Raw genomic sequence first — 13,008 nt, 5'->3', positions numbered from 1 at the left:
CATGGCACATGCATAGGGTAGTCACGTTTATTTTCTTAGAATTAGGCTAGAATAGGATGTTTTTAACTTAGATGCTTATTTATTTCATTTAGTTTATTGTTGTGTTGTTTAAAGATGTTTTTGAACACGTAAGTCCATGGCTGTGTTTTTAGATGTAGTTTATGTTTTATGAATATGTTTAAATGAAGTATTTTCGTATTCAATGTTCATGGTATGTATACAGTAGCAGCGACATTAGATTTAGTAGAAAATTTAGAATTGTTACATATGGTAGCGGCTTAGAGTCATTACAATTTAAACTTGTTAGGAACCACCGGATACAGAACCTGTTAAACACTTTTGAAAGTTCATGTTCTAAACAAACAAAAATCTCAAAATTCGAGAATTAAAATTATAACTTTAAATATCATAAAGTTTAAATATTAAGTAGAAAATTATCATAATTCTAAAATGTTGGAACTTTCCGTTTCTAACTTTTTGTTTGAACTAAGAAAAGTTTGACTTAAGTTTGATCATCTGAAGAGCTTGGTGTGCAAGGGAGTTGCATCCAGAGGTACCACGAGAGTTGTCACAGTGTTAAAAGTCAAGAAATTGATACACCAAGGTGCACGAGAATTTTTAGCTATTGTGACAATTGACTATGGGGGTATAGTTGCTAGTTTCCTCAATATGGGGTCAGAGAGTTTGAGGGTGTCTTTTTAGAGAAGTTGCTTCGGTTGCCACAATGCAAAGAACTCACTTTTGAATCGACTTGGCCGTGTCAATCTTCTAAGTATCTATCTATTTATTTATATATATATAGATAGATATCCTTAAATGTTCCATTTTGTGACTAATATATCTAAGATACATTTAAATTTTAAAAGTTAATGGATCTATTCGATATAAATCTAAATTTAATGTCCATGAAACGACCCTAGATTTTTACTAACCTAAAGTCGCTACTGTCATCATAACATACTCTCTTCTACACAAATAAACATTTAAAACTTCATCATAAAATATTGTCATGCACTTACATGTTTAAAAATGTCTTTAAAGTAACATAACGAAATATTAAATAAAGCAAATAAAACATTAAAATTAAGAACACCCTGTACTACCTTAAGCCTAAGGAATGAAATACCACTATCTTATGCATGTGTCATGGTCTTTACTTGCGATGTCATCGTCAACCATATAACGGTGTCTTGACTTTACCAGAAGTAGATGTAGCACACGACTTGAGTATTTTAACAAATACTTAGTAGCTAACCCCACTATTGGGGTCAAGGAATGCAAACACATGACGCTCATGAACAGGGACCTATCGTTAAAATCATCATAGGGATGACTTTAAGTCTGGACAAAATTGGATGTGTAGTACTTTTCGACGCACATGCAAGCATGAGTCCTCAAGTAGCTTGGACCCCTAGACCCATCATACTCGGCCTTGTTGTTTGTAGACGGACGTCCGGAGATCAACAAATCCCTGAGTATCATGTGAAAAATGATTATCATCACCATCATCATAGTGTANAGCAAATCCCTGAATATCATGTGAAAAATGATTATCATCACCATCATCATAGTGTACACATCCGTACTCATCATAATAAATGGGGTAGTAACACGATGTTTGAACACACAATATGCATAAAGTCCCTATAGTTTTCATCTTTAAATCATTCTTATGATCCAACTCTATACATCATCCACACATTGTCCTAGATAACATGCATGCATTGGCCTTCATAAATTCATCATCAATAACATCGATTAGGGTTGGGTTTTAGAAAATAAAAACTTAAAGTAAAATTTCTGAAACTTATTCGAATTTCTTAAATTTCATGAACGTAACTATTCCAAAAAAAAAAAAAAAAACATATGAACTATATTGTATTTTGCTTTAATTATCATCCCTATACAATTTAAAAAAAAAAAAAAAGTAATAAGGACTTTTTTTTTTGGTGTCTAGATCAACCATGGTGTTCAAACACAATGAACTCCAATTTGCNTAATAAGGAATTTTTTTTTGGTGTCTAGATCAACCATGGTGTTCAAACACAATGAACTCCATTTTGTATCATTTTCAAAGGTACTATAGATATGATTCTTTAGAACTAAAACGTAAGGAAATGTCATCGTCGCCTCCTTCCCCTAAGTACAAATACTATTATAATATTAATTACTAAACCAATTTTCCATTTCTGACCAAAATACTTTTTAGAATCATACCAAAATTGCACCAACACTAAGTTGATTGCCAAAATTTTGATTTGAAGGTCTAGGAGTATTTTTCTCTAGGGACAATCTCATGTTGGACTAAATAGTCGTCTTTAGATTTGTAGTGAGATAAGAAAGTTGAATCCTTCGTATTAATTACCACTTCCCATGGAAAGAACCGACGTTGTATCCTTAAGCTTTGTGCAAAAGATGAGTTAATAGACAGGTTTGATTCAAAAGCAAACACCAAGATGAAACAAAAAATGTGAGGTTTCTTTTTTTTTTCTTTTTTTGTTTTTGGTTTGAGAATTTAATTTGGTCAGTTTTTTTCTACACAAATGTATTTGGTATGGTTCAAAATGCTTTGGGCATAAATCTATTTTGTTTTTTATATATACCAAGTCAAATTGGCATACAAGGAAGATTTATGGGTACAATTTAAATCTTCTCAATTTTTTAACCTTATTTATCCAAACATATACTAGAGTCTATTATATATAAGAAGTTGTTGCAGCTAAGTTAAAATATTTTATATTTAGATGAGAGTTTGAATCGAACTATACCTAACCTATAGTGATCGTGTTGTTGGTGTTGTTGATAATGACTAATGCAAAAGTAAACAATACAAACATATAATAATTCATTCTTTAATCAACCTCTTTGGCGGGTGAAATAATCTAGAATCTGAACACTATTTTATTTTTGTAAGATGAAAGATTTGATCTAGTTTATGTTGAGGACATAATTCAAATTATGCCATGGTTTCTTTAAGTACTATGATCTAAATCAAAATATTGAAGTTTTTATGAGATTTTCAACTTTGGAGCATATATTGAACATATATTAGTAGGTGGGATTCAAACAAGAGAGTTGTTTTTAATCATATTATATTACAAATAAAGGAAAACAAACTTATCACAATCGTTATATTCTCCGTCCCCATCTCCGCCCAATTCTTTGACCATTTATATCCTCGTCCGGCTTGAAAGAGACTTTTTAAGTTTCATTTCCAAATCTCATGATTCAAAGAGGAAGAAAACTTTGTATATCCCATTCCAAGTTCGAATAGATTTTTTGAAGTTCCAATGTGATAAATGTCTTGATTTTATTTGTTTGATTTGTGTAATAACGTATGTTGGATTAGTTTTTGGGCTAATTAGATTAATTTATCTATCATTTGGGTTATTTTGTGTTAATTAGAAAAACATCCAAGAATTTATTCACTATTGGTACCACATCCAAGGTCTTCTCTTACCCTTTGGTATATAGTGCACTAGCCAATATGGCCCAACCTCCTTGTTGTATCAATTTCATAGCTTTTATCATTGAGACCACCTTAGAGGCAACTCCAGTGCAGGTGCTCTTGAATTTAAAGTTAGATCCAGATGGCGGTGAGAATATCACTTCCCTTTTATGACAATCTATGGTAGGGTAGTTCTCAACCAACTAATTCATTCCTAGTATTATGTCGAAATTTTTCATGCTAACAACTATCAGGTCTACGTCTAAGGTCTATCCTGCCACTATTACTTGTCAACGTTTTACTCTACTCTTATCGACTAGGTCTTCCCCCACTTGGGTACTGACAGTCAATACATGCAATAAGGGTTCTACCCTAATGCTTGACTAACAAATCGTACAAATATAAATGAATGTGCNATAAGGGTTCTACCCTAATGCTTGACTAACAAATCGTACAAATGAATGTGTNTAAGGGTTCTACCCTAATGCTTGACTAACAAATCGTACAAATATAAATGAATGTGCAGAGCCTGAATCAAATAAAGTGAAAGTATAGTGTCCTAGGATAGATAAAGTACCTATCACCACTGTGTCACATTTCTTGGTTTCTCAACTAGTCGAAGTAGATGCTCTTGCCTAAGAGCGAGTCTGCATAAGTTTCTCTATACCACCTAAGTCCCTTGGCGGGTTAACCGAGTTTTCCATTCTCCTTATAATGAAATTCTAAGCAACATTGCCTTCCCGGCCACAACAAGAACAAGCTTTGGATTTGACTATACACCTACCTCAATGCTTCTGTCCACATGCATGATTTCTCATTTCCTCTTGCCCTCTCTTGGTCCCGGCGATATCTATCGTTTGTTGTTGTCTGCATGCCAATGGTAGGCCATTTAGCTCCCTCAATAATACCATCTTTTTTGTCCTATAGTAACTGCTAACTCTCAACGTTCCTCAATTCAAGGCTCCTCCATAGCCTTAGCTGCCCTTAGAGTGACAACATAAGTGGTAGGATCTATGACCTCCATAGTACAACGAGTCTTTGCGTTCAAGCCCAGGATGGACCTCTCAGCCATCTTCAATTTAGTGTCCACCAGCTTTGGTGCGAACTATTTCAACCTCATAAATACNGGACCTCTCAGCCATCTTCAATTTAGTGTCCACCAGCTTCGGTGCGAACTATTTCAACCTCATAAATAATCTTGCATAGGTGTCAACAGGGCGTCAACCTTGTGTCAGCTTGGTGAACTCCTATTGCTTCGATGTTGGGCTACCTTTGGGTAATACTCTGTCATATATACCTCTTTAAAATTTGACAATGGTATCAATTTCTATTTGAGCTGAGAATCTCTTAGCTATCCATCCACCGTAGCTTTGAGTCATTTTTCAGCATAAACGACATGCATGACACCTTCTCATCATCCAAATAGTTCATTAACAAGAAGATCGTCTCCATTGGATTTAACCACAATTGTGCCTCTGTTTGGTCTCCTGAGGTCCCATTAAAGGTACATGGATCATACTGCTTAAAATTCCATAAGTACCTCGCTTCTCACATGGACGGCGTACTGTTGGACGGCGTACTGNTCCAAATAGTTCATTAACAAGAAGATCGTCTCCATTGGCATTAACCACAATTGTGCCTCTGTTTGGTCTCCTGAGGTCCCATTAAAAGTACATGGATCATACTGCTTAAAATTCCATAAGTACCTCGCTTCTCGCATGGACGACGTACTGTTGGACGGCGTACTANTTAAAATTCCATAAGTACCTCGCTTCTCACATGGACGGCGTACTGTTGGACGGCGTACTGTTGGCTTGTTGCGTGGCCACCACAATTTTCATCATGGCTTAGAATAATTCCTACATTAGGTTAGTAGTGGGGTCAATTCTAGCCTCCAGTGCTGTTGAGGGTGATGTAGCTGCAACAGTTGAGTTACATATCCTTCACAAGCTAGGTTCTCTCTACCTCTACTCGTCCTTTAACCTCCCCCCTTCCTCCACGTCCTCTTTCGTGGCCTCTAGGTGCCATGATTCTAAAATTACCATATATGTATTCTTAACCCTACTGCTTTTTGGTTTAAATCATATTACACATAATATCATGACAAATATTGAACTCAGTCAACAGTTGTACAATCAATGGTGACACATTCAATTAGAAATTACATCCGACAATGACCAACCAGCAACAATATATTTAATAGGTGACATTTACCTTAATTTTTTTTCTATCTTATGCATAACATACCTGACGGTGACAGAGTATCAGCGGTGGGACCATGGAACATGTTAAGCCTACCTCATATTTTAGTCTATAGAATCTATAAACTAGAGCTTTGATACCAATTATAACGACTCGAATTTCCTACTGAAATAGAGTCGCTACTATATGCATGACACAAACTTTCTATTTGGAAACATTCATTTAAAATCATTTATAAAATGATGTCATCGACTTATCATTTGTATTAAAAGATTTAAAACAAAATAATGAAATAACAAATGTGAAATGTAAATAAATGAAAAAGAAGATTCAAAACGATGTCTAACTTAAGATCTACAAAAATAAAATGCAACTACCCAAACACAAGTTTCGTGGTCTTCAACACGACGTCGCCGTCAATTGTACAGGAGTATCTTGCCTTTACCTGAAATTTAAGAATAACACAACGCTTGAGTATTTTAAGAAATACTCAATAAGTAATCCCACTATTGGGGTCAGGGAATGAAAACACATGCAATATGAATGAGACTTTATCATTTAAAATCGTATTCTCTTAGGCGACTTTTTAGTCCGAGCAAATTAGATGTGTAGTACTTCTTTACACACTTCTACACACGATCCACACGTGCGAGTAAGAGCCCACCACTCGCACACCCCTGTGTTGCGGGTCAAGCTACCAACTATAGTGTTGTTGCCAGAAACATAGAGGGAATAGCGAACATCGTAGCACCATAATGAACATGATTATCATTTTTATCTCATAGTGTACTCGTTCATACATATATTAAAGGGTAAGTATCCCAATGCATGTGAATATACAATTATGCATGTGGTCCCTATAATTTTCCATTTTAAGTAAATCATATAATCTCTGTTTATTCCTCAATCTTATAAAATCATTTCTTAAATGACCCTAGTATTCTACTAACTTAAAGTCACTACCACATGCATGTCGTAACATCTTGGATAGAAATATTCATTTAAAATGTTCATAAAACTATACCATTGACTTGTTTAAGAAAAAAGTCCTAAAATAATAAAAAGAAAAAAATAAAAATAATAATAGGTAACCTAAAATCTACGAAATTAAATGTGACCACCCTATGCATGTGCCATGGTCTTTAAATTGCGATGCTGCTATCAAACGTGCATAGGTGTCTTGCCTTCAACATATCATATAGTTCAACATGTCACATCATAACATGTATCATATCATAGACATATATCATATAATATCATAGATATATCATAGTATAGACATATCATATCATAAACATCTCACACATATCAAACATATGACATGTGTAGAGTCACTGAGCACGTGTCATCTTACATAACACAAACTTCTAACCATGCCTATTGTAAGACCACTTACTTGGATGATCTTGATCGACTTTCTATCTAATACTCGAATACGCTTGATTTCATCTCTCAGAGTTTGCTTCAAATATCGTAGAGATGTTTCACCCTATTAGAACATTCATCTAGTTTCCTTAGAAAATTCTAGTTTCCTAACTTAATTTAACTTCAATTGAGAAATTGAATATTTGTATTCACATTAATTTCCGTTAAGTAAGATCAAATTCAACTTCGAGAGGGTCAAAAATATTGAAATCGTTCTTAAAACGTCTAACCCAAATCGAATGACTTTTTTCCAACCGTTAGAGCATAGCGAAACCGAGCCGAGTGAGCCAGTGGCTGGGGATAAGACATGTGTCGGTAGTGTGCTAGTGCATGCAGGTTGCGATTCAGGTCGAAGCGTAGACTTCAGATCAGATTCTTGGTGTTGCCGGTCACGTATAATAATTATGGGCAGAGCTGTGTGGGTAGTGTCTGTGATTGTTTGGTCCAAGGTTCCTGGCTTCGTGGGCTATAGCTAATTTGGGCCGCGAATTGCAAATGGATCTCTAGATCAAATGGAAAGTTGGGCTGTGGGCTGGCTGTTATGATTGGTTGCCCGAGTCCATGTCAAATCTGACCCAAATCTCGTCGTCTTCCATGCCCGATTCACACGTCCTTCTGTCTGCCCTTTCTCTCTTCTAGAAACAGTGTTCCGACGTCTTCGTTATTTCGTGGCCTAACATAATCATATCATAGTACATCATGGCATCTCATCACATAACATAATTCATCGTAACATAATTTGACATCTCTTTTATACCATAATGTTATTTGACATATCTTAGAATATCATATAGAGACACATATCATAACATCAAACATACCAACATATCACACATATGACACGTGTAGGACCATTGGGAACGTGTCATCATATATAAACCAATTTTTCCAACCCAACTTAAAGTAGAGCTACTTACTTGGTTGGCCTTAGCCGGCGTTGTATCTTATTTCTAAAATTGGTTTGACTTCGTCTTTGTAAGTTTGTATCAATCTACGTGGAGGCACTCCACCATATTGGAAATATTCACTAGATAATTCTACCTCCTAACTTAAATTGAATTATGAAATATTATACTGATCTTAGTTGTCTTCAATAAGGCCAAAATAAGCTTTGAGAGGGTAAAAATGTGGGAATCGGTACAAAATTCTTAAACCCGAGCCGTTTAAGCCATTTTTCAATCGCTGGAGTTTTGGAGCCGAGCCAAAGTCGGTCAGTCGAGCAATCGAGCAAGTCAAGAGGAGCCACACCCATGCACGTTCAAGGGGGCTAGAGGCGCAGGCGGGTTCTCGAGTGGGTCGGGTTATGTTGCTCGAGTGGGTCGTGGCTTGCAGGTGGGCTTCTTGTCATGTGCATATAGTGGCTGCAGATGGGTGTACCCCGAGTCTAGGTTTGACCCGATTTCAACCCATGGATCCTTTCTTCCTCACTTGACTCCCTCGATCCTCTGTCTTTTTTTTCTCTCTCTTCTTGACGCCCTTAATCTCCTCTCTCTCTCTCTCTCTCTGACGTTTCTCCACCTAAGATCTGGCCAGCGTGACCCTCTGTCTACGTACCTTCCACACCGACAACGCTTGAATCCCTTGAATGCACCCACCTTAATGATTTTTTTTTAATCATCATAAACCTCTCCATAAAACACCCACCTTACCTGCACAGAAAATGTAGCGTAATCGACGTAACACACGGTCAGGCTTACAATTTATGATGTAGTGAGTATATTATTCGATAATGATATATGATATATGATGATGTGATTGTGTTATATGATGATACTATATGATGTTATATGATGCTCTACATTGTTTTTACATCATGATGTTTTATGATGATGATGATGCATGACAACATAACGTAAGATTATGAGATTACTTAATATGACATTATTCAATATTAAGACGTGGTGCATATTTTATATTCCATGATGTATTATGATGATTATTTTTCTAATATATAACCCTAGTTAATGTTAATGATGATGAACGTAAGAAGACCAATGCATTCATTAGGGTAATATGTGAACGAAATATATGGTTGTGTCATATAGATGTAATAAAGATGAAAAACGGTAGGGACTTCATGCATTTAGTGTATACATATACATCGAGCTACTTTCCTTTTTATAATGATGAGTGCAGACGCGTACACTATGATGATGATGATACTCATGTCTTGCATGACACTCAAAGGTCTGCTGACTTTCAGATGTCGCCATGTACAAGTAGCTTGACGCTCGTACGTGTTGGTCTAAAGGGGTGCGAACCGCCTGGGGATCCACGCTCGTACGTGTTGGTCATGTGTAGGAAAATACTACACATCTAATTTTGTCTGGACTGGAGGTCACCCCTGTGATGGTTTTAATGATAGGTCCCTACATCATGAGTTGCATGTGTTTACATTACCAAACCCCGATAGTGGGGTAATGTACTGAGTATTTCTTAAAATACTATGTCATGTGCTACTTCTATTTTCAGATAAAGATAAGACACCCCTGTACGGCTGACGACAAAATCGCAAGNTTTTTTCAGGTAAAGGTAAGACACCCCTGTACGGCTGACGACAAAATCGCAAGTAGAGACCATGACACTTGCATAAGATAGTAGTATTTTATTTTCTTAGAGATAGGTTAGTATAGGGTGTTTTACTTTTGATGTTTTAATTATTTTTTTAATTTATTATTTCGTTATGTTGTTTTAAAGATGCTTTCAAAGCCTAAATTTATTGGAGTATTTTAAATTTATATTTTAAGATAAAGTTTTAAATGTTTAGTTTAAGAGCATGACAGTAGAGAATTTAAGTTACTAGAAATCTAGGATCGTTACAATCTTTCATCCTACAAAAGTAAAAGAGTGGTCAGATTCTAGATTATATTACTCCGACAAAGAGGTTAATTAAATATTGAGTTTCTTATGTGTATGTATTCTTACTTTTGCCTTAGTCATTATCAACAAAAAAATCATTATAGGGTAGGTTTGGTTGGATTCAAACACTCATCCAAATATAACATATTTTAACTTGGATGTAACAACTTGCTATATATTTTACACCGTAATAATCATTACATGTATTGTATATATTTAGATAAATAAGGTTAGGAAAATAGAGAGATTTAGATGGTATAAGTATTGAATCTTTATGGTATACTACTTTGATTTGGCTATATATATAAGTGTACAAAGAAAAAGTTACCAACTTAAACTCCCCGAAAAAGATGAAGCCTCAAAACATATTATGTCTCCTCATATTGCTTGCTTTTAGATCAAACATGATTATTACCTCATGTTTTGCACAATCTGACTCAAAGATACAACGTCCATTCTCTCCATGGGAAATTGTGATTTGGAATCATATGAAGGATTCAACTCTCTTGGCTCACTGCAAGTCTAAAGACAACGATTTAGGGGAACATGAAATCGGCCTTGGAGAGAAATACTCTTGGACCTTCAAAGAAAATTTTTGGCAATCAACACGGTTTTGGTGCAATTTTAGTAGCAAACAAGGACATACTTCGGGTGAAGTATTTTGGCCAGAAATGGAAAATTGGTTTAGTGATCAATGTTATAATAGTATTTGTACTTGGACAGCAGAAGACAATGGCATTTCCTTACGTCTTGGTTCTAAAGAACCATATCTATTAGAGTACCCTTGGAAATGATGTTGAGTTTCATTGGGTTGATTTAAACACAACTTCCAAAGATGTTGAGTTTCATTGGGTTGATTTCAACCCAATTGTTCATTTAGACACAAGAAAACCTTATTACTTTTCTATTTTGAGATTGGAGGTCAATCCTTTTGTATTTGTTGAGCTAAAATGTAAATGGATGATAATAAAAATAAAACATGATATAGATATATTTTCTTTTTTCTTTTTCTTTTTTGAAAAGATACAAGTTGTAAGGACCGAGCTGACTCGATGACTTTATAAAGTGAAATAAAATAAGAAAATTTAAAACATAATATATATTACATCAAAATAAAGTTCATACATAAGTTTTTAAAACACAACCCAAAGAGTTAAGACACAAAACATTTTAAAATAAAAAGGTTGAGGACGACAGGTAAAATTTGTCGACAGCACCTACTCCAGAGTCCGCTCTCGACCTCAAAAAGCTCCTTATTACCTGAAAAATATGAAAAATAAGGAATGAGTATAAAGACTCACTAAGTAGCCTACTTGTAGGCTGTTAATCGTGTCCTTGATATGCTAGAGTATCAGACTCTTTTTTTTTTTTTTTTTTTTTTTTTTTTTTTTTTTTTTTTTTTTTNCTTAGGACCTTGGTCCTTGGATCCTTAAACTTTAGTTCTAATCCAAGGGTTTTAGTACTATGGTTCTTAGAGGTCTTGGTTCTTGGTCTTAGAACTTAGATCTTGATCTATGTTCTAGTCATTGATCTTTGTCTTATTCTTGGTACATTCTAAGTTCTTGTTCGACTCTTTGTTCTGTTAAGAATATTTAATACTAAATTATAGTTTACCATAGATATCATATTTGATATTTTATTATAGGCAAATATCTAAATATTTTCTTCGGCAGGTTTCATATATTGTTATTTCCATTTATTACTATTTCCATATTCTGGTAATTTATTTGATTATAAATAGCAAACATTCCCAAGTTCGTTCTCCATCCAAGACACTCCCCTAAGATTTACAATACAAGTCATGTACTTGACAACCTTTGTCCAAGGTTTCATGCGTTCCAAAGGACAGAGTTTCATAATATTTGGAGGTTATCTAGTTCATGAATCGAAGCTAAATTACCTTAGGGGTACTATGGTCATTTTACCTCATTTCTTGGTTTACCTACTTAACCTTGTCCAATGACCACCAAATTTCATATATAGTCTTAACATACCATAATATGCATTTGAGTTACCACATGCTCAATGGGAAGATAACGTTCATCTTCATCGGGAGCGCTGATTTCACAAATTTTCTTTCCTCCTTTATCACGCATATATTTAGTATCAAATTCTCACTCTAAAATGATTTCAGAGTTGATCATATCTAGATCTCATTGATTTTCTTAATTAATTTATTTGCATGGCTTACATGCTAATATGCTAGGTCTGCTAGCTAGGTTTATCAATTTTACAGCATGCATGTTTAATCCAAGCAGTTCCTATAAGTACTACTCATGGGAATCCAAATGGTTACTAACTTGGTTAACGCGTGTTTTCCCGATCTCGAGTCTCTCACTGGAGAGGGTTTCAAAAATTATGAAATTTACTTGACGGGTCCTAATTCACTAATAATAAGGTCAGTATTGAAATTGGGATGAAAAACAAGCAAACAGGCGAAAAATGGGTGAGAATAGGGGTTTCTACGTACTTGCACACACAAGCAAGCTCCCCCACGCGCAATAGACACACGCGGTCTGCTAGAACATCGCGAGCAGTGGCGCACATCAAACACCAACGACGCAAACTTACCCTTCAATTTTTTGGGTGTCACCATGGCGCACAGCGAGTGGCGAGATCGTTAGGTTGGACTGTGAGTCGCCAGATCGGTCACAGGCCAGTTTGGTGGTTCCAGACGTTGTTCGATTCACGTGAGCATTTTGATTTCAGTTTGACCCGAATCTGAGCGTGCTGACGCGTGTCAACAGGTAGGCTGAATGCATTTCTCTAGCGAAATGCTGCCACGTGTCACTCACCCGCTCCGCCGCGCTCCTTTGTACATTAGGCGACGTGTGGCGGCAATTTTCTCTCTCACGCGTGTTTTCAACTTTCTAGATTTCATCAGTTTCGTGTGTTCCAACCATTTGCTTCAGATTTTCGTAACTTTTTGCACATAACTTGGATTGACTCGGTTTCTTCACCAAAGTCTTATATTTTTTATTCACCTACATCGACGTATTTTTCTTTTATTTTTTTCTTGAATATAGAATGAATTAAATCCATTCAAAGATACGGGAAAACTCACGTTAGCTGTT

This window comes from Cucurbita pepo, chromosome LG02 (genome assembly GCF_002806865.2).
Source record: "Cucurbita pepo subsp. pepo cultivar mu-cu-16 chromosome LG02, ASM280686v2, whole genome shotgun sequence".
NCBI lineage: Eukaryota > Viridiplantae > Streptophyta > Magnoliopsida > Cucurbitales > Cucurbitaceae > Cucurbita > Cucurbita pepo.
Note: the sequence above shows the minus strand (reverse complement) of the source record.